Below are 23,527 nucleotides of genomic sequence, written 5' to 3' on the forward strand. Positions count from 1 at the left end.
GAGTGACCCACAGGAAGCAGACATGTGCAGAGGCAGAACCAGTGTGGGTGGGAGTTTGGGGAAGGACCAATCTTAGGCTGAGTAGAGCTGGGACAGGTATCAGAGGGCCAGTATTAGTCTGGATGGTCTATTAGGCCAACACGAGGTGGCTTTTTTCATATAACAAAATGTTCAACAACTCTCGTAAAATTGATACGATGTATAAACCAGGTGAATTAAAGTTGATGTTTAAGGTTTAGGATTTAAGGGACTAGAAAGGCCTTTGTGGCTCCATCTGGAAAAAGCTTTTGGGAACACCAAACAGGTGGCATCGGGCCTGCGGGGGATGTGCACAGCCTGGGGCCCCTGCACGTGTATTTCTAGGCACCGTTTTCTCCAGGGAGGTCGGGGAGAGGGAGGTATGCCCTGGCCTTGATCTGCAATATTGAGGTCATTGGTAAAAGTTCTTTAGGTTTCCTTAAAGGTGTTACCAACAGTCATATTGTGGGGTGAGTTAGGGGGACAATAACTTAGGAACACTGTTGAGGAGGAGTGCTGTCTTGAAGGCCGCCTATGGCCATGTGCCTGCTTGTTAGAATCGTGGACACCAGAAGACAGGGATGGGGTCTAGGGAGCTTTACTCTAACTGGAACTCAGCTGGGCACATGGCAATTGGGAGTCCCATTCCAGGCGCAGAACTGGGGTGCAGGGTCTGCTGGATGTGAAGGTCTGAATAGGAAACAGAACACTAGCTATATCCCAAAGGAAGCCTAAGCTCACAGCACTGCGAGAGTGGGGGTGCGGTGCACCAGTATTTTTTGGTGAATGCTAATGTTGGTTTAAGTACCTGGGCTGGCATGCCCCTTCCTGTTATGTGAAGGGTTTAGATCCTTTCTTGGCTAAGAAAATGAAGCAGTAGGCTGACTGTCATTTTATTATGAAGTTTCTCCCATGTATGTAACCTTCAGAGTGAACAGGCTGTGGCAACTTCAAATAAAAATCAGATGAACCAAACCATCCCCAGTTTACACATGAGTGTGTTCTGGGGGAAGGAAACCAGCTTCTAAAAGGTAATGCTGGCCAAAAAAAAAAAAAAAAAAAAAACGTAATGCAGAAGTAATCAAATATTTGTTTAAATTATTACTTGCTATGCAAACAATTTTAAGAATTTAATGGAAATTTAAAATAGATGTCTATGGGGAGAAAGGGAAGGTGTCCTTCAAATAAGTTTCCCCTAATATTGTTTTAACTATTTGTCTTTAAAATGTTTTTCCTTTTATGTATTTGTACACATGTACGCATATCTTATGGGGTCACAACCCTATAATATGCATAGTTCTCTTTCCATTTTCACCTTGGCATTTTTATATAGTAGCTTCATGGATTGATTATCTACTTATTTATTTGAGACAGAGTCTTGCTCTGTCACCCAGGCTGGAGTGCAGTGGCGCAATCTCAGCTCACTGTAGCCTTGACCTCCTAAGCTCAAGTGCTTCACCTACCTCAGCCTCCCACATAGCTGGGACTACAGGTGCATGCCACCAGGCCTGGCTAATTATTTATTTTTTTGTAGAGATGGAGTCTCGCTATGTTGCCCAGGCTGGTCTCAAATGTCTGGCCTCAAGCAATGCTCCCACGTCGGCCTCCCGAAATGCTAGGATTAGAAATGTGAGCCACCACATCAGGCTGGATTTTATTGTTTTAATTGCAAGTTGACAATTTATAATTGTATAATTTTATGGGGAATAAGATGATGTTATGATTTATGAATACAATGTGGAATAATTAAACTAGTCAGCATATCCAGCACCTCAATACTTAATATATTTTGTGGTGAAAACATAAGAAGCTTCATGGATTTTTAAATGAGCCTTGTTCACAGTTGCATAATGTGTGAGCAGTTCAGAGTTGGATAAAATACTCCTCTTCGGAGAGCTAGGTTGTTTCTGTTCATTTCCTATTAGAAACAGTATTTTCATGTTAAATTTAATGATTTCTTGAAGAGAAATGTTGTGGGTACAAATTAGGGAACAATTTAAGGAAGAAAAGCCAGGATTTAAGGGACTCAGAAAGTGGGCAAAGAAACTTGAAACCGTTAAAACGGGCCACTGTGAGTTGTTCCCCGCCTCCTGGATGTCTCACCTGAGGTCACGTGTGCTTCTGGAGGCTTTGAAGATGGTTCTGCGTCACTTTCACTGCCCTGTGTTAGGTCCACTCAGATGCTATGGAAAGGTGACTGTGTTTTACTCTTCTCTGTATAGTAAGAGAAGGGTGGGCTCCTCTCTATAATACTCTGATCAGAAAAATCCAAAGTTGCACTTTTCACTTTGCAAAGCCAGTAATGGGCTTCACAGAACTTTGGAATAATGATCACGTCATGCCTGAAGTATTTTATTCCTGATCACACTGGTGGGACTTCTGCTTGGGAGAGGAGACAGAAACTACGGGAACTTTAAACCCAAGGTTTTGATGTCCCTGCTCCCTTGAAGATCCACGGAAAAGCAGTAACATACAGTCACACATCACGGGATTCAGTTTACAATAACTTAGGCAAGTTGCAACAAAACAGTTAGAAAGTAAAATGACCAACGTTTGCCAAGTTTCACAGTCCACTCTGAGGTGGAATCCTAGAATCTTGGCCTTGGAAAGGATACTTCGATCCCTTGTCCTGCTGACTGTCTACTTTCTGAGGTCTCCTGGCAGATGGGCATGGAGCCTGTTGACCTAGAACCTTTCCTGAGACAGGGAGGTCACTGCCCCATGAGCTACGTTGGTTGCTCTAATTGTGGGCAAGTTTTTCTAGTGGCAGTGTCATCTGCTGTTCTGGAGCTTCCTCTGGTGGCCCTCCTTCTGCCTGTGGAGTAACACCAAACATACTGATTTTTCTCTGCCCATGCTTCAGCTGCTTATAGCCGAGGCTGGGCTTCTCCCAAGCCTGTTCCTGCCTAGCCTGAACATCTTATTTTCTAATTTATTTCTCATTAGACAAAATTCTCAAACCTTTGCCATTCTGGCTAGTCTTCTCTGGACGAAGTCTGGTTTGTCAATGTCTGGCTTAAAGTGTGGTGCTCATAATGATGTTTCTGGGGTTAGAACTTGAGAAATTCCACTTAAGCTTGGGAGAGTGAAAATAACAGAAAAAAAAAAAAATAGACCTACTGATTCAACCCAAATTTATCCATTGCCTTCTGAATGATGGGGCCAGCTGCTTCTCTGGGTTACTGGGGTGGGGTGGGAGGAGGAGAATAGAGCCCCAGAAGAGTTGGGCTTGACTTGCCTTTTCCTAGCAAAGAAAATAGCGTCTCTTTTACTTGCAGTCCTAGAACATCCGGCAAGATTCTTAGAGATCGCACATCTATCAACTTTCTGACGCCACAACCTGCCCAAGATCACAGAGAGATTTAATGACAGGGTCCTAAGTTGGAGTCCAGATCTGTGTGGTTGTTTCTATCAATTTCTGCTGCTCCCCTCTTCTGCCTGCTCTGTCTCTCCCTCTGCATTTCCCCTGAAACTCCTACTCCTAAGTCCCTTTTACTATTCTTACCTGAAAGCTTGCTTTTGAAAACACAAGCACCAAAGTCATAAGATACCTTGGCACCTTTTTTTTTTTTTTCCCATGAGAATCTTTTACACTGTGGTTTGTGAAGGAAGCTGACTTTAACAATCTAGGTGATATGGTGGTTATAAAGAAAGAACAGTGGCCGTTAAGATAATACGTGTCTAAATATGTCAGGAGGTGCAAGAGCTATCTTGTCCCACTGGGGCTACAGGAAATGTATTCACCAAAATGTGCAGGTCATAGATAGGTCAAAGAGATAGCACAGTACAGTACAGGGGTCAAACCAGCCACAGTGTGATTTCTACAATGTGATCTAAGATTACTGGAACAGAAATGCCCATCTTTAGAAAATACCTTAGTGTTCATATGGGCACTCGTAGAAAACTCATTTAAACAAAATTTCTGCAACATCAAGGACTATCTTTAATTTTATACTCTGGTCTACATACTGCCTCTGGACTATTTCTTAGGTATTCGAATTTGTTCTTTTGTTTCTGTATGCTTTCATTCACTCACTCATTTAATAACTATTTTTGAGTGCCTCCATTATGACAGTGACTCTCTTCCCTGCCTCCTCTTTCTGAATTCTCTGAATCCTTTAAGATTTGGCTGGAGTCTCAAATCTTTTGGGATGCCTTTGTTGTTCATTCCAGCCCACAGACTTCTTCCTCTGCTCTTTATACTTCCTGTACTCTTCATCTCCTTTGGATATTTAATGCTTTCATGTGTAGACTTTGCCAACTGGCCTTAACCAATTGGATAAACAAACTGAACATCTCTTTAGCCATTTGCAGCCAACCAAGTTCATGTGCATTTTCTGATTTCATCCCCACAGCATTCAGGTTAGTATTATCATTCTCATTGCAAAAGTAAGAAAGTTGAGAGCTCAGAGCTTAAGAGACTTGCTTGTCACACAACTGAAGGTAATGATGCAAGACTCAAAACTCAGATTGCTTCACCTGACTCTAAATCTTCTGCTTTTTCTCTTTCCCCACACTATACTTGTCTAAACTTCCTTTTATTCTCTATTGGGTTTTACACATTATTGGCACTCGACTACATTCTCATCAATTGAATTGCTCTGAAACTTTCTGCTTTAGTTTGAAGGCTATTGAAGGGCAAATTCACTTGGAAACCATCAAGGAAATATGGAAACGTCAGATTGTATTATGGCCATTTTTGTTTCTAGTGTTGTGTTAGTTGCTTGGGCTGAGCCTTCCAGAAGACAAGGAAGAAGATAAAATCAATACATTGCCATTATAAAGCAGCTTACTACTACACAACTTCAGCTATCATGTCATGTCCCCCTCGTATACCCAGAAGAGAAATCAATATTTGGGGTGACTGAGGAGTGGGAAGAGTGCAATCAAATTGCCCTAAACACAACAGATAGATCCCTGACATCTAGCACAATTCTGTACATTCTACCCAGGTGCCTCAGCATCCACATCAACTCAGCTCAAGGTTGCTATTTAAATTGGGAGTTTGGCTTTGTTTACTTGTTGGTTTGTTTTTCATTTTTTTAATGTGGGCTCTGGCAGGTCTCTACACCAGCATGAGCTTAAGGAATTATTAGTTCCACACACTATCCTATACTTGGTGCCATATTGATCTATTTACATTACATCTGTGAATAAAGTAGTTTCATTTCTTCCCTTCCTATTTGTATACCCTTTATTTCCTTATCTTATTGCAGTAGGTAGGACTTCCAGTACTATGTTGAAAAACAGTGATGAGATTGAACATCCTTGCCTTATTCCTGATCTTAGGAGAAAACATCCAGTGTCTCACTATTAAATATGATATTAGCTGTAGGTTCTTTGAGGATGTTCTTCATGAAGTTGATGATGTTTCCCTCTATTTCTAATTTGCTGAGAGTTTTATCATGAATGGGCGTTGGATTTTGTCAACTGCTTTTTTTTTTTTTTTTTAATCAATTGATATCATCATAGGACTTTTTTTTTCTTTCGCTTATTGATGCCTTGGATTACACTGATTTTTCAAATGTTGAACCAGCCTTGCATACCTGGGATAAATTCCACTTGGTTATGGTGTATAATTCTTTTTATACATCATTGGATTCTATTTGTTAATATTTTATTGAAGATTCAGATTGATCTACTTAAGCCACAGCCATGAACAAACCACTCTCTTGTTCTAAAGTCTCAGTGGTTTCCAATGCAATCAACTAAAATCCAGATTTTTTAGTCATTCAAAGCCCTCTATAGCCTGGCTTCAATTTACCTTTCAGTGCTTCCCTTCCACTACATTCTGTGAAGTACCTTTATTTCTCTAAACTTTTTCTATAGTTTCTCACCTTCCTGTGTTTGAATACCCCTATTCCCTTCATCTGCTACTAGGTATAACTTTCCATTTTTTTCTACCCCAATTTTCTAAAAGCTTATTTCTCTTCAATATCTAGCTTAAATAATAATAATTCTCCCACACTGGTAACTGTGTCTTTTCTTTTGTCTCTGTCTTCTGAAACATACTATCTCATATATGAGGCACTTAATGGGCATTTTCTGAAATGAAAGGAACCTGGAATTTAACTTTGGCCTTGTTGATCAGAATATGACTCCAGTCTTTGCTTTTTTATTTTAGATATTGAGATCATCTAGTCCAGTTTTTCAATCAGAGTAGTGATCCTATCTATAATATCTCAGACAGAAAGACGTTTCTGTGATGGTATTCACTACTTCAAGATCCATACTGTTGCTGGACTTTGTTAAGTAGTTTATGTGATATATTCGGAAGTCATTGACCCACCTATGACTTCCATCATTGATACAGTGGTCACTGGAGGAATGAAATGTTTATAGGGAGGCAGCCTATAGAGTAGAAAGAGTTTAGGTTTTGTCACCGTTCAGTCTTTGGATCAAAGTTTACTCTGCTACTTACTAGCTGTATTGTCTTAGATGAGTCAATGCATTTGCCAGAGCCTCCATTTCTCCATCTTAAAAATGGGGATAATACCTTTCTAGGAGAGTTAGAATGAATGACAAAATGTATGCATGAAACAATTATGTAGAGCTTCAGGTACAGCTCCTGGAATAAAGAAAGTGTTTGACAAATGGTAGCAACTATTGTTAAGCTCCTTTAGTGTATGCAGTACTCTATTATGTGTCATGGGGGAATTTATAAACTAATTTATAAGACTAATCCTTCCCACTTAAGGACCTTAAGGCTAATTTGAATTTTGTCCCAGATTTGTTGCTTGAGATGAATAAGAGGAGAAATGTTCCTTCACTTGCCTATGGGATGAGTCCAGGTTGGCAGGTGAAGGTTGTAACTTCCAATGGAGGCAATGTCACAGTTTCTTGGGATCAGAGCTGGTCTTCTAGAGTTGACTGATATATGACCAGTTCAGCTGAAGTTTCCAGTGGTGGGTTGGGAAGGCCAGACTATTACTGTGATGTTTGTGTGGGAAGGAAAAAGGGAAACAGACCCTCAGGGTTCAATGGGTAAGCTGAGTGAGCTATAGACAGTGGGGCAAGAAGGGAAAAAACAAATGAGAATTCCTTAGAACTTTCTTTTCACATCATCAGAAGACTTTGTGGGGATGAGTAACTATTTTCAATGATAACAATTCATAGTGATATCCAAACCTTTTAAAAACATCAGTGCAGTCTTCCCCCTTCTTTCTCACAATAGCACTCTCATTTTATGACTTATGAAGGTAATCATGTGTAGCTCATTTTGGTTAGGCCATACAATATTTTTTAGCTGTGAACTGGTATTAGGATTCGAATGTCCTGGGTGCTTTATTAAATGTTTTGTGGTCTTAGTGGGCAATTGGTAATAGCTACTTTGAACATTTTCTAGGCTAACATGCTAGAGGGTGATCTCTATGACATACAGCATTTGGAACTTTGCCACAGGTTGGAATAGATGCATAACTAGCTCCTGTGGGAATCATCGCTGCTCTTGTTGGCCCCCTTCTTGGTGGAGGTTCAGTGAATTTTCATGCTGGCTCCAATCCTGATCAGACTCCTTAAACTGGCAAAAGAAGACATTAGCCCCCACCCTCTACTTGGCTTATGGCCAAAGCATATCCAGTCTTCCTTTGACAAGAACAATACATTGTGTGAATCTCCAGTTTTTGCCTGATAGTATAACTTCAAACTCTGCAGCTCTATTCTTATCAGAAGCTCATTTTTTAAAAAAGAAATAATTGTTCATAGAAGATTGCTTGAAGGATAAGCCGTTCATTTCTTTTTCCATATGCTACATGCTATCCTTGGGTCAAGAGGTACCATCAGATGGTGGCAGACTGGACTGAATTGCCTAGGTCTTTCAAATAGTTCATTTGATTAACGGAACTTTGGGAACTTTGACGTTTGTTGTTAGTCTACACTGAGGAACTGAAACCTGCTATTGTATTCACTGAGGGTCATTACGGAAGGTGGAAGTCATTCCAACCTACTACATTGGGGTGGGGGAAAATTCTCCCTGGTTTCAATAACAGGAAAACTTGGCATCTGCTGTTATCTTTTAGAAACCAGAAAACTTGTAATCAATATTTCCCTCTGTGGATTTGCCACAGGAAGCACGCTGTAACATTTGTGGTCCACCCTCTCCTTAGTATTGTGTCTTATGCCTTGTTTTATCTCTTTTGCCCACTTTATTTTTCCTTTGGCCTAATTTTCTCATTGAAACAAAACTATAATTGAACTTCAAGGAGATCTGCAGCTGCCATGAATTCCTTTATGAACAAGTTAGGGCAAGGCAGAATTTTTAAGAGCCTACTGTCCCTTGGTGAAGGTCAGCACAGTTTATGGGAAATTCCAGAGGAGAGAGCAAAGAGGGGAGTATTTGCCTGAGAGAACAAAGGTCAGTATCTGTTTGCATCTCAGCTCTGCAAAACCCTCTTCTAACCCTAACTGGTCACATGCAATATGCTCAAACCACGAAGTTTGGTTTTTTAAGGAAATTACAGAGGTGTTCCAGAAATGGAAATTCTGTACTTAGTCTCCAGAAATCCAGTCAGACTTTGTGGGTGATTGGGGTCAGAAAGCCAAACACGACCTCTGTCAAGACTCCACAGCCCAGTTAGCTGTACATCTGGGGGAACTAGCAGCTGCTCTGAGCACCCCTCTCCCCTTGCATGGCAGTCTCATGCATCTCCGGCTCAGCTCACATGTGCAGGTCTCCAATTGATTAACTTTATTTCATCCACCAAAAAGACAGGTGGGCCTTCGGTCTTGATAGATTTCTGACAAAGAGGTAGAGGTTCTTGGGATGACTCTCAGAAGTCATGGCATCCTCAAGCCAAGAATATCTTTGGCTGTGGCCTCTCCCCTTGGCTTCCCCGACTCCCCCGCCCTCTGTGCTCTGTGCTCTGTGCTCAGCCTACAGTGACCTCCCCTCTTTTTGAACATTCAAGTGGTATATGCGTCCTTCAATGCTCAGTTCCAGTCCTTTCAGTTCTCTCTACCCCTCTAACAGTTACCCTCTATAGCTAGAATTTCTGCAGCCTTTGGTCTGGAGCATGCTTAGCCCTTAAATTCTGCTATCCCTGTGACTAGGACATTTTATTTGTGGTTCCTCTCCAACTAGATTTTAATCATCTAAATGGGAACATACATATCCTAGCCTTGGTCTTTTATTTTTCACAGACGCTAACATGATTCTAAGCAGCAATAGTTACTAAAAGTCTCCTTCTCTTCCTCTTCATCATCTTTCTCCTTTCCCTCTTTCTTGCCCCCTCCTCCTGTTGCTCTACACTATCATCTTCCTATTCCTCCTGCTTTTCCTTATTAACTGTATGTGGGACTCGGTATTAATCAGCTTTGCTGTGGTGACAAGTAACCCTCATACTTCAGTGGCTCAACAAACAGATTTGTTTCTGTTTCATGAATACTCTAGATTAGCTGGGGCCCTGTTCTGTGTCTTCTCATCTGGGACCTAGCTGAAGGAGAAGCCCAGATTCAAGACAAGTGATGACCAAGGGAAATTGTAAGAGAACTGGAAAAAACTTGCATTGTCCCTCATGCTTTTCTCTGTCATTTCCATTTACGTCGTATTGGCTCCACTGAGTCTCGTGGCTGAGTCTGACATGGGCAGGGAAGCATACCCTACTTACAGGAACATACTCAAGTCACTTGGTCATGAGTATCTTGCAATCATCTCTCAAGAAAGGGAGCCAAGAGTTGGGAACAATGGAAACATTTACTACAGACGATTTCTAGTTGCCTGGCTCTGCTTAGTGCATTACATGAGGCAATGAATGTTCAGTTCCAGGTACAGAAATTTTATGACACATTTTAGGTCTATTCTAGTCCCATTTGAGCCCTATTTTGTAATGAGGAAATGGAAACTTAGATAATTTAGGCAGCTTTTGAATGAATGTTTGCATTTCTTTCAGCTTTTCTTGTTGACTGCAAATGCCCAGGTCCCACCATCATTTCTCTTCTCAAACTAGTGCTCCCTCCCAGTACCACTCTTACAGTTTTCCACTGTGATCCTATAGAAAAAGAGCCCTCAGTAGGTCTTAGATGATTATTTATTAACTCTGAGATGAGGAGAGTTATATCATAAAAAAACTCTGGGCAGTGGCTCACAGCTTTAATTCCAGCACTTTGGGAGGCCAACAAATTCTAGAAATGCAGGGTCTCAGAATTTTACCTCCCATGTATCTTTTACCAGGAATGTACTAGAGCATGTGCTCCATCAAAACATTTGTGTCTCCTCTGTTCCCAGTGAGAAAGCAGTATGCAATAGAGGATGAGGGCCACACTCGGAGAACGAATGTAGTGGGTAGTCTGAGAGGGAAAGAGAGCAAAGGCACAGGGCATACCAAGCAGCAGATAGCACTGTTTCTGCTCTCGGGTCCATATGACTTGATGTCAGACATTTTCCCCCCAGTCACATGAACCAATATGTCTTTTCTTGTGTAAGCTAGTTCTAGTTTGATCTGTGTTCCTTGCACCAGAAGGAGTCTTGACCAACATAATGGATATGACAGTTGCATGGCTTTCTAAAAATACCACTTTTGATCTGGATATGTTCACATAACTTTTGCAAAACAAACAAAATTCCTTCTTTCCTTTCAGAGAATCAATTGAGCACAAAAATGTGCTGTGTACAATGTTTCATCTGGCTAACAACGACGACAATGGATATCTATAGCAAGTTGTATTTCAATTTTTTTTCCCAAATTTTGCTAAGAGTAAAAAATAACATCATTAAATAAAACTTTTCAAAGAATAAGACTTATCTCTACTTCCATCAATGTATATTTTTGCAGTTTCCTGTGTTTTCATCTGCTGTTTCTTCATGTGCAAGATAAGGTTTTCCATGGTTGTAATCATGGTGTGCCCCAAATTTGGAACTCTACTTTTTCTCTATTAAATTATAAAATCTTCATTCATCATATTTAATGTCTGTATAATAGGGTTTTTCAATCTCAGCATTATTGACATTTGGGGAGACTGTCCTATACACTGCAGTATCCTTGGTCACTCCTCATCAAGTGCCAATAGAACTCACCCTCCCCCCAGGCTGGGACAACCAAAAATGTTTTCAGACATTGTCAAATGTCTCTTGCGGGGCCAAGTCATCCTTCACAGAGAAGCATTACTGTATAGTACTCCTTTGATTTGACACCATAGTTTTTTTTTTTTTTTAAACAAGTCCCCAATTTAAATTACTTCAAATTTATTGCTTTTACAAATGATGCAGAACTAAAAGTTCTAGGTATATACACCTTTTTATAATTCAGAATTGCTGTCTTGAGAATAAATTCAATATGATCAAGAGGTAGAAACACTTTTGTAGATTTTGACACTCATTACTAATTTGCTTTTCAAAAGAATCCCACCAATCTTGGTATCAGGAACAATGAAAGAATGTAATAGTTTTCCTGCCATCTTGCCAGTGCATCATCTAATATGTTGCAATTTCAGCATCATGTGGTGAAAGGAATCTAGAATTTGAAGTCAAACTGGCCTGGATCAAAACCCCACATAAGCACTGATAGCAAATTGGCCTCAGGTAGTTACTTTATCTCTCAGCTCTGATGTTTGTAAGAGTGTTTGAACATCTCTACCTTGCAAGGTGGTTGTTCTTGAAAACAACTGTTATTAACTGTCATTATGCATTGCTGTCCTGGATATTCAAAATACCTCTGCCCGTAAGGCAGGCAGTGGAAAATATAATTTCTGTTATACAAAGGCCGGAGAGGGGAAGGAATTTATCAGAGTCACACAGGAGACCTGGGCTTCCACAGAGCCTGGAGGTTTATTGCGCCAGAGAGGCTGTTGCATTCTAGCCATCTGTATATGCCTCTACCAGGTGCCTGCCCTGCTGCAGGCTGTGGGAGTTGCCAGAGGAAGGGGTGGCAGAGATGACTGTCTGACGCGTGAAATTACAGGAGCTCCATGTCTGGTACTGCTAAAGATTCCCAGATTCTAGGGATTCTTCTCTGTCCTTCACTCCCAGGACTTCTGTTGTCAGCATGACTGGGCAGCCCTATGCCTGACATATGTCCTGATTCCCTTTACTCTCCCCAGTCGGCTCCTAACTGGTACCTTGCTTCTGCTGTCACCCTCCATGGTGCAGTTTGGTACCTCCATGGTACTGTTTAAGGCCTCAGCCTTAAACAGTAAATTAGATTATGTCACACCTCTCCTTGACCCCTATAATGCCTTCCCATTGCACTTAGAATAAATACTAGCTACATAACCAGGGTCAGTAACTTACCCCAGTGGCTCTCAACCTTATGCTTTAGAGTCACCTGGAATTTTTTTTTTTTTTTTTTACAGATTTTTAAAAATAACCTTCACTTTTTAAAAGCTAATGTGTGCATTATAGGAAACTGAAAACCACTAGAAGCAAAGAACAAAGTCATCCACAATCACAAGCAATTTAGTTTCACATGTCCTTCTAAGTCCTATTTGTGTAGATACAACATCCAATTTTATGGACTTGAGATCATATGTTATGTATCATGCCTTTTCACACATCATGAATATTTACCAATTCAAAATCTTAAAGCTATATGAGTATTCTGATAACCAGCAACACATTACACCAACTCCATCTGCTAGAAAAAATATAATCCTCCCTTTCTTAGGACTAAAATTTCATAGAAGGCCCAAATGATAACATGCCTCTAGACAAAAGCATTAGCAGAGTTCTGATTAAAACACTGTATTTTCTTAATGCTCAATTTAAAATGAAACATAAAGCAGCAGAATACACTATGTATAATGTTTCTAAGATAATTTATATCTATACCATTAAAATATTAGCAAGAAGGTATGTTTCCATCAAATTACTTACTGTATTCCTATAGTACAGCCAAAAGAGTTGCACATATATCAATGGCTAGTGTCAAAATGTAAACATGGACACATTTGCATACATCTCTCCCTTTATACTTCATTCTGCCCCTCTGCTGCCAACCTAATGAACAAGTTCTGACATACACTGCTCAGACGTGGTTTAACGATTCCATGTCCAAGATGCATCTTTTCCATCAATTATAACAAAAAAAATTAATAAATTGCCTAATTCACTAGCTCTACTTTTTAACATACATTGTCACCCCAGGACTTTCATAAAGCTCAGATGTTGCAAAATAATAAGACTTGTCCACAACAAACACAGGCACTTTACTGAAAATGCTCATATAGATCTACGGTTATGATTTTAAACCATCTTCTAGATATGGAGATACTAGCAAAGAGACCTTTCCTTCATCCTTCCTCTTCTCCCTCTTCTCCCTCTCCCACCATCCCAGTGACTAAGTATACTACTGTGTCTAGCTCCAAGGGGTGGATTACCAAACTCAATCCCAGAAGACAGGACTTCCTATAAACAAACAAAAGGACATTTATAAAGGGATTGTTTTACGTTAGTCAACTTATATACAGTAGTGAGCATTAATAAAATGTACACAAAACCACGGTTAGATTAGAACATGAAAATCTCTTCAGATATGACCAGACTGGCCTAGAACTTCCTTCTCAGGTCTTCTGTTCTATGTCCTTTAACTCACTGAACAAACATGGAAGCTTTGCTTCCAGAGGTGATCTATCCATTTCAAAGTCACCTCCAGAAGACATTTATTTTTGTAATTTTTTTTCTTTTTTTTGATACGGAGTCTTGCTCTGCCACCCAGGCTGGAGTGCAATGGCGCAATCTCCGCTCACTGCAACCTCTACATCCGCCTCCTGGGTTCACGCGATTCTCCTGCCTCAGCCTCCCGAGTAGGTGGGATTACAGACGCCCACTACCACTCCCGGCTAATTTTTGTATTTTTAGTAGAGACGGGGTTTCACCATATTGGTCAGACTGGTTTCCATCTGACCTCGTGATCTGCCCGCCTTGCCTCCCAAAGTGCTGGGATTACAGGCGTGAGCCACCGCGCCCGACCTATGATTTCTTTTTAAACAAATGAGAATTTACAAGATGTGTGATTTTCTCACTGTCATTCGTCGGCAACCTCTTCACATCTAGAAAGCCTAGATGTGGAAATGTTTTCTTTTAAAAGGTTGGAGGGAAGTTGAGAGCAACTTTTTCATGTTATATACACACAAGCTTTCTATAAACGGTCAATAAACCTTCCCAAAGGGTGGTGGGCATGTCCAGCGGGCCAGCTGTGCCCTGTCATCCTACCATTTCTCTTGCGACATAGAGGTCTGGTAGAACGATCACCAACCCGCGATGGCCACTCATCCTTCTACTCACCCTCCTCCAGGACTTGGCTCACCTTCTGTGCCGTTAACGCCTCTGTCGGTTGTCCTCAGGACTCAGTAGGTCTCGTTCAACTGGGACTGAGCGGTCACTGCAGGTCTACCCTCTACGTGGCTCTGTGGCCTAAGGAGGCCTCCGTAGACCCGCCCCTCCACACCCTAGCGACCTCCCTGTCGCTGCCATGCTTCCGGCCAGCCACGGCAGCTGCCACTCAAAGGCTCTGCATCCGGACGGCTTGGCAGGGGTCTCCTCTGGAGATCCAGCAGTCGGCGGGGTCGTCTGGGAGAGGCTGCCGCCACCATCAGGTCACAGAGGTAGGTTGAGGAATATGATCGATGCTCCTTCAAGGCCTGGGTGTGGCCAGTGGGAGCCACAGCAAGGGCTCTGGGTTGTCTGCAGGGTAGGGGCCCCAGTCTGTCCCGGGGCTCCCCCAACTCACTCGTTGGCCCAGGGTTGGAGGGCCCCAGGGTAGCTAGCCGCGGAGCTCAGCGTCTCACTGTGATCTCTGCCCGAACTCTGGAAGGCTTTTAAGAAATACCGATACCTGGACTTCCTACAGACTAATTAAACCAGGCATGTTGGTTTGTCCAGACTTTGTTAGCTCTTTGAGCCATTTTAGCATCCAGGGGTTCTTGAGGGTATGAGCCAAGACTGGTATTGAAATCCTTACTTTGTCAGGCTGAGTGGATTTCTGTCCTAGGTCTATGAAAAACCAGGAAATAAGCCCATGCATTCATTAATGTTCACATTCGTTCGTTCATTTGTATAGGAAATTCTCATTTATGTTCATCAGTAAGATTGGTCTGTAATTTTACTTCCTTAAAATGTACTAGTCAGGTTTTGATATCAAGATAATACCAATCTTATAAAATCAGTTTTGAAGCTTGCTGTCTCTTTTGGTTTTATGGAAAGTTTATGTAAGACTGACAAAATATCTTCATGAAGTCTTGGGTAAAGTTTACTTATGAGCATCTGGGCCAAGAACTTCTTTGTGGGAAGGTTTATATATTAAATTTTTTGAAATTATAATACTGTTTAGATTTTCTATTTCTTTTGGCAGTTTTGGTGAATTTTATTTTTAAACAAATTTGTCTATTTCATCCAAATTTTAAAATTTATTTGTTTTAAGTTATGCAGAATATCTCTTATGAGATATAATTATGACATAATCATGAGATATCAATGTCTGTTGGGTCTGTAACAATGCCCCTGTTTTTATTCATAATATCGATATTTGAGTTTTCTTTTTTTATTTGAACAGTCTCATCAAGATTTATCAATTTTATTAGTCTTTTTAAATAACTATCTTTTGACGATATTTATCTTCTCTAGTATAAAGGCTTGCCCTAAAATATGTAGAGTCTAGGGCAAGAGTATTGATGAAGGAGTACATATATATCATACTATATATAAAAATATATATATTTAAAGCCATAAATTAAGAAACCGTTGACTTTCTCCTACCATGACAGAGCTATATAACTACAAAATTGAAAGATATGTAAAAGCTGTGGTTTTATATATGGCTAAAACTAGTGAAACATCAGGGATAACTGAATTTTATTTTTATTGAGAATATCTGGCTATTCTGGTTATGGAATGATAATGTTTCAGTGAAAATTTTATTTTTCTATATTTTAAATAAAATTAAAAATTATTTTAATTGAGTTTTTCACAAAATGAATTTTGATTGACTGTAATGTCAAATTAGACAGCCTTTCCTTAGTCTTTGTAGTTATTTTAAAAATTCATTTTAATTGGAAAAACTTCTTTCTGCAGAGGCAGTAGCCACTGAAATTGTCAATAAAATACTTAAAGCACTACTTTGATTAGGAAATGAAACAAAAATTTTACATGTAAGTACAAACTTTGTAATGTGGTTGCATGACAAATTATTACTGCTGAAATACAACAAAATATTTTGACTTCATCAAAAAATCCTTATCACCATCAATTTATAGCAATATCTAGATCTGTACAGTAAGTTCTTTTTTCACACTTTTCAATGCTTAGATATTATAAAAACTGAAGGCAGAATTTATTCCACAATTTTTTCAAAACTCCTTCAATCAAGACTGTACCTTGATCTATAATTGTCAAGAAATAGACTATACAAATTATTTGGGGGCTTATTTGAATGTGAATCCTTTCCTTCATATTCATACAAATGTTTTTGTTTTCTTTTTCTAATTTTCTCATCTTACTGGAATGTCACTTTATGGTATATTTCTCATGTGGTTTCTTTTGGACTTTGAAAAATTATTTCCTCTAAAGTTGTTTTTTAAGTTTGTAATCCTTTTAAAAAATACAGTAGTCAAATGCAGACCTGCTTGGGTTTTTTGGTAAGTTTTAAAATATTATAGCAAGCAAAAGTTCATACCAAACTGTATTTTCAAATTAAAAATATCATTTTTAATATTAAGAATCAATTCTTTTTTCTTTTTTTAAGACAGAGTCTTGCTTTGTTGCCTGGGCTGGAGTGCAGTGGTACGGTCTCGGCTCACTGCAACCTCTGCCTCCCAGGCTCAAGTGATTCCCCTGCCTCAGCCTCCTGAGTAGCTGGGATTATAGGTACCTGCTACCACGCCTGGCTGATGTTTGTATTTTTATTGGAGACAGGATTTCACCATGTTGGCCAGGCTGGTCTCGAACTCCTGACTTCAGGTGATCTGCCTGCCTTGGCCTTCTAAAGTGCTGGGATTACAGGGGTGAGCCACCGTGCCCAGCCAAGATTCAGTTCTTAATATCAAAGACCACAGACCACAAGGCACTTTGCTTGACAATTGTCTGTTGTTTTGCTTAGCTCATCTAATGCGTTTTATATCTTGTCCAGATCAAATCTACTTATTCTAAGAACATTTGGTCAGTGTTTCCATCATGTATCTCAGGGTATCTGTGAGATCAAATTTGATATGTGTTTCACCAAGACACTCCATATATAATCTTAAAATTATATATGAACATACTTTGAGTATCATTTGCTTTTGACATGAGCCTGCGTCTCCTAGAAACAAATTCAAACTGCGGTCCTGTATAGTGCTAATAATGCTTTTAAGTAGTGCTTGGCCACAATTCTGGCTCATTAATGTTTTTTAATTTACCAACCATATTGGTACTTTTGTTAAAGGCTTACACTAGACCGTCTTTTAAATCAATTCCTTTATTGAAAGTAGTTTCTGTAGTTTTTTGCTTAAGGCAAAACTTGTACTTTTTATAGCAGGTGAAGAATTCATCAATTCCTAGTTTCCCTCTTCTAGTAGTTCATCAGTACAAATTAGGGATACTGTTAAATGTAACTTTTGTTCCTGTTATAATCTAGTTGAACAAAGTAATATTCACTTTTATTTTATGCATTTATGTATGATTTCACTACTTTATTACCTATTAAGTTAATCATTATCTCATTTATTTCTCCATCTTAGATGGTAACCAAAGTTTCTTAAAAAAAAAAAAAGTTTCACTTCTATATCTTGTCACTGTAGCACTGTTTCAAAATGATTTCCTCTAAACCTATACCTTGTCTTTATTTTTTTAAAAAATATTACGTGATTAGTGCCCTAAAGAACTTCAACTTGCTTGGCTAAAATAATGAGACATAATTTTATTCTTTTCAGAGGATCAAAACAAGTTTTTTGTTTGTTTGCTTTGTTTTGTGTTTGTTTTTGTTTTGAGACGGAATCTCCCTTTGCTGCCCAGGCTGGAGTGCAGTGGCACAGTCTCGGTTCACTGCAACCTCCACCTCCTGGGTTCAAGCGATTCTCCTGCCTCAGCCTCCCGAGTAGCTGGGATTACAGGGGCCTGCCACCACACCCGGCTAATTTTTGTGTTTTTGGTAGAGACAGGGTTTTCAGTGTTCACTTACCTTAATTGAGTACTATCACAGGTTTGCTGATAATTCAGTCTTTTTTTTTTTTTTATCTTTTAGTATAATAGTTGCATGCATGTCTTTTGTGTGCAAGTAATGTTTTCCATTAACCAAGAACCTAGGTCTCTCCAGTCACAGGTATTTTATTTTCATGATCAATGCTAATTTTGAATATTGATTATAAAACATAGCAATAGTTACAAAATTCTTCGTCTACATTTCTACATTTGAAATAGTTTTGGTGTAAAATGAAGTGTTAAATGTTCTTGCGTGTTCATCCAATGGAAAGTTGTAAACATTAGTTCATATCAGACTGCGTTTGAGATACATTCTCTTGCTGTGTGAGACGTGACTGCGCTTTCCTACAATCATTGTCCAATAAGCAGAGTAAAGCCGTGGAGGTTTCTTTCTTTTACATGAAATGTACCAATTCTAAAACACGATTTTCTTTTTGTAATAGAAAGGCCAGAGTATAAATTTTTAATTCTGAGTTGTGCATTAGATCAATTGTTTTCACTGTCACTTTAGTATGAAGTTGTAAGAGCTTCATCTGATTTGTTCACATTGCAGATTTGACAAAAATAATTTTCTTGCTTGTTTTTATTTTGATAAAAAATTATGTTTCATTGAGCTACGATTTTCTAATGTATTTTTCTCACATTCTGTTTTGCATCATGTTTGACAGAGGTCTGTTTACTTTCATTGTTTCCAGTAATAAAAAACTTAACAGATCACCACTTGGGATATTTTTCTGTTACTTTTTTCTATCATTTTTTTCTTTCCTGAGTTCTGCCTTGCCATTTTTTATCTCTAGTATATCTTTATTTTTACATCTCAAACATCTAAAGCATTTTTTAAAAGTTTTTAATGTGCTCAGGTATATGAAATTTGAATATATCTTCATTAAAGATTCTAGCTAATATAAAAAATTAAAAATTGTGTTTCTGGCTCACGCCTGTAATCCCAGCACTTTGGGAGGCCAAAGCAGGCGGATCACGAGTTCAGGAGTTCGAGACCATCCTGGTTAACATGGTGAAATCCCGTCTCTACTAAAAAATACAAAAAATTAGCCGGGTGTGGTGGCGGGTGCCTGTAGTCCCAGCTACTCGGGAGGCTGAGGCAGGAGAATGGCATGAACCCGGGAGGCGGAGCTTGCAGTGAGCCGAGATTGCGCCACTGCACTCCAGCCTGGGAGACAGTGAGACTCCATCTCAAAAAAAAAAAAAAAAAAAAAAAAAAAAAATCTTTCATGAGTGTTTCAAAAATTGTATTTTTTCTAAACTGTGCAAAATTACTTACTGAAATAAAATACAAGCTATAATTGAACTATCAAAATTCTAAGTAAAAATAATTTAAATCTGAAACATGCTGGGTGTAGTGACTTGTGCCTATAATCCCAGCACTTTGGGAGGCTAAGGCGGGTAGATCACTTGAGCCCAAGAGTTTGAGACCAGCCTGGACAACATGACAAAAACCCCTCTCTACAAAAAAAAAAAAATTAAAAAATTAGCTGGATGTGGTGGTGCACATCTGTAGTGTCAGCTACTTGGGAGACTGAGGAGGGAATATAACTTGAGCTTGGGAGTTCAAGGCTGCAGTGAGCTGGGATTGTGCCACTGCACTCCAGCCTGGGCGACAGAGTGAGAGCTTGTCTCAAAAATAAAAATTAAAATTTTAAAAACTTTGAAACATTTAAGTTTTTTTATTAATTGTTTAATGCATATTGTTTTTATAAATATAAGCTTCATTATTCTAGCATCCAGTGTCCATCTAGTTGCCAAGATGAAGAATCAGAATTACATTTCATGTATATTACATCTAGACACACATATATACAAATTTAAGAGTAATATGGCTTAATATTGCAAAATGCTCCTCAGCCATCGTGAGCAAGTATTGTGAAATTGGCAGTAATTTGTGAGTACCTGTGGAACCATTAATTGGAACATAAAAGGAGCAAGAAAATGAATACCTAACACTACTGGGAAGTAATTTTTTTTTTTTCATGTGAGAATCTACTGAATTCATGCTGAGACTTAGGATTTGGAAAGTTAATTTGTCTTGTTTTTTACCTAAGTGCTTTGTCACTTAAATGCTTTCCACATTCTAAGGAAGTGTCCATTTCTGTTGTTGGCAGTGGCAAAACCCATAAATCTTTCTGGCCTGATGGGTAGAAGAGATTCCCTGGGGGTTTGAATGCCATTGTTCACGGGTGTATTTAGATTATGAATTGTGTTGTGACAGGGCTGAGAACCAGATCCTAAGTGATGGAAGTTACCATATGTTCCTTAATAAATTGTGTGTGGGTGTGATGCAAGGTATGGATGGGGATTCACATTTTCTGCACGTGGATATTGAATTGTTCCAGCACCATTTATTGAAAAGACTATCCCTTTTTATCACTGAATTACTTTTGCATTTTTATCAAAAATCAATTGACCATATCTGTATATGTCCATTTATGGACTCTATTCTATTGCATTGATCTGTTTTTCTATTCTTACACTGTATTATTATTTTTTTTACAATGTCTGTATTGTAGCTTAATAATGTCTTGAAATTGGTTTGTATAAGTGCTCCAACTTTGTTTCTAGTTTTCAAGGTCATTTGTGTTATTTGAATTTTAGAATCACCTTACCAATTTCTACAAGAAAGCAAGCAGGAATTTTAATTGGGATTGCATCGAATCTATAGATCAGTTTGGGAGAATTGGCATCTAACCAATACTGAGCCTTCTAATTTATGAACACAGTACATTTAAGTTTTTAAATTTTTTTGTCAGCATGTTGTTTAGTCTTCAGTGTATAGGTCATGAATGTCTTTTGTCAAATGTCTTATTTCTTATTTTGATACTATATATATGTACACACACACATAGATGTGTATATGTGTATATATATAGAGAGAGAGAGAGAAAGGAAAGAAAGAAACAAACAAGCAAGCAAACAGGGTCTTTGTCACCCAGGCTGGAGTGCAGTAGCACCTCATGGCCAACTGAAGCCTTAACCTCCTGGGTTCGAGTGGTCTTCCCATCCCAGCCTCCTGAGTATCTGGGACCACAGATGTGTACCACCACACCCAGCTAATTTTTACATTTTTTTTAGAGATGGGGTCTCATGTTGCCCAGGCTGGTCTCAAACTCCTGGGCTCAAGTGATCCATCTCAGCTTCCCAAAGTACTGAGATTACAGGCGTGAGCCACTGTGCCCAGCCAAGTACAATATTTTTTAAACTTTATAATTGTTTATGGCCAGTATATTAAAATAGAAGTTATTTTGTATAGTGATTTTATATCCTACAATCTTGCTGAATTTGCTTATTAGTATTACTTGCTTTTTTGTAGATTCTGTAGGATTTTCTAGAAAGATATTCATGTCATTTGTAAATACAGATAATTTACGTCCTCCTTTCCTATTTGGATGCCTTTTATTTCTTTTTGTTGCCTTATTACAGTGGCTAAAATCTCCCAGTATCACGTTGACTAGAAGTGGTAAGAATAGTCATCTTTGCATTATTCATAATCTTGGGGGAAAGGCATTCAGTCTTTGCCATTAAGTAAGATGTCACCATAGGTTTTTTATAGATGCTCTTTATCAATTTAAGGAAGTTCTCTTCTTCTGTCTGCTGAGAGTTTTTAAAAAATCAGAAATAGGTGGTTAATTTGATAAAAAGCTTTTTCTGTGTCTTGATATGGTTGTATGGATTTTCCTTTTTAATATATTAAAATGAATTAAATAATTAACTTTCAAGTGTGTAACCAACCTTGTATTCTTGGGATAAACACAACTTTGTCATTATCTATTATCCGTTACGTATGCTATTAGATTCAATTTGATGAAGTTTTTAAAAAGGATTTTTGCTGATATGTTTTCTGAGGAATATTGTTTTTTGTTTTTTGTATTTATTTATTTATTTTTACTTAGATATCTTTGCCTGTTTTTGATATTAGGAGAATGCTAGATTGCAATAATGAATTGGGAAGATTTTTCTTCTCTTTTTGGAAGAGTATATGTAGAACTAATGTTTATTTCTTAAATGTTTGCTAGAATTCATCAGTGAAGCCATTGGAGGCCAGAGTTTTCCTAAAAAGATATAAAACTATTCAGGTTATTTTTTTCTTCTTGAATGAGGTCTAGTATTTTCAGTCTCTCAAGGAGCTTGTCCATCTTACGTAAGTTTTTGAACTTATTGGCATAAAATTATTCATAGTATTCACTAATTATCTTCTTGATATCTAGAATATGTAATAATGTTACCTCTCTCATTCCTGATATTGGTAATTCATTCTTCTCTCTTTTATTCTTGATTAGTCTGGTTAAAGATTTATTAATTGTATTGATCTTATCTAAGAATCAGGTTTCATTTTATTGATTTTTCTCTATTGTTTTCCTTTTTTTCTAAGATAGGGTCTTGCTCTGTTGTCCAGGTTGCAGTGCAATAGTGCAATCACGGCTCACTGTAGCCTCAACCCTGGGCTCAAGTGATCGTCCCTCCTCAGTCTACCAAGTAGCTGGGACTACAGGCATGCACCACCACACCCAACTAAATTTTGGACTTTTTGTAAAAGTGAGGTCTCACTAGTTGCCCATGCTGGTTTCAAACTCCTGGGCTCAAGCAACCCTCCTGCCTTGGCCTCTCAAAGTTCTGGGATTATAGGCATGAGCCAATGTGCCTTTTTCTTATTTCATTGATTTCTGCTTATATCTTATTTCTATTCTACTAACTTTGGTTTAATTTTCTCATCTTTTTCTAATTTTTAAAAATTTTAATTGATAAATTATATAATGGGATTTAGTGTGATATTTAGAAATATAAATACATTGTAGAGAGATTAAATCAAGCTAATTAACATATTCATCACCTAACCTATTTTTTTTTTATGATAAGAATGTTAAAATCTATTCTTTTAGCAATTTTGAAATATTTGTTATTTTTAACTATGGTCACAGTGCTGTACAATAGATCACCAAAAATAGACCCTCTCTAACCAAAGCTTTGTACCAACATCTCTCTTGTCCTTACCTCCTCAACCCCACCCACCATTTCCTGCCTCTGGTAACTACCATTCTACTCTCTGCTTCTATAAGTATGACGTTTTTAGACTTCACATATAAATGAGATCTTGCAGTATTTGTCTTTCTGGACCTGGGTTACTTCACTTGTCATAATGCTTGCCAGTTTTACTCATGTTGTCCCAAATGACAGAATTTCCTTTTTTTTTCTTTAAGATTGTATAGCATTCCATAATTTATATATACATTTTCTTCATCCCTTCATCCATTGCATAGATACTTGGGTTGATTGTATATCTTGGCTACTGTGAATACTACTGAAATGAACATAGGAGTGCAGCTATCGCTTTGACTTACTGATTTCAATTACTTTGGATATACAGAAGTGGGATTTCTAGATCATAGGAAAGTT

General features: G+C 38.5%; 1 long non-coding RNA gene across 1 annotated transcript; it reads right to left on the reverse strand.

Annotated features, from left to right (window-relative positions):
• Window positions 1-1,666: 1,666 nt before the first annotated feature.
• LOC126934181 (uncharacterized) lies at window positions 1,667-15,530 on the reverse strand. The gene is made up of 3 exons (XR_007718863.1): window positions 14,256-15,530; window positions 2,122-2,201; window positions 1,667-1,936 (listed from the first exon to the last, which is right to left on the reverse strand). It is a non-coding gene; the product is annotated as an uncharacterized LOC126934181 (long non-coding RNA).
• Between the last annotated feature and the right edge of the window lie 7,997 nt (window positions 15,531-23,527).

This window comes from Macaca thibetana, chromosome 13 (assembly GCF_024542745.1).
Source record: "Macaca thibetana thibetana isolate TM-01 chromosome 13, ASM2454274v1, whole genome shotgun sequence".
In the NCBI taxonomy this organism is placed as follows: Eukaryota; Metazoa; Chordata; class Mammalia; order Primates; family Cercopithecidae; genus Macaca; species Macaca thibetana.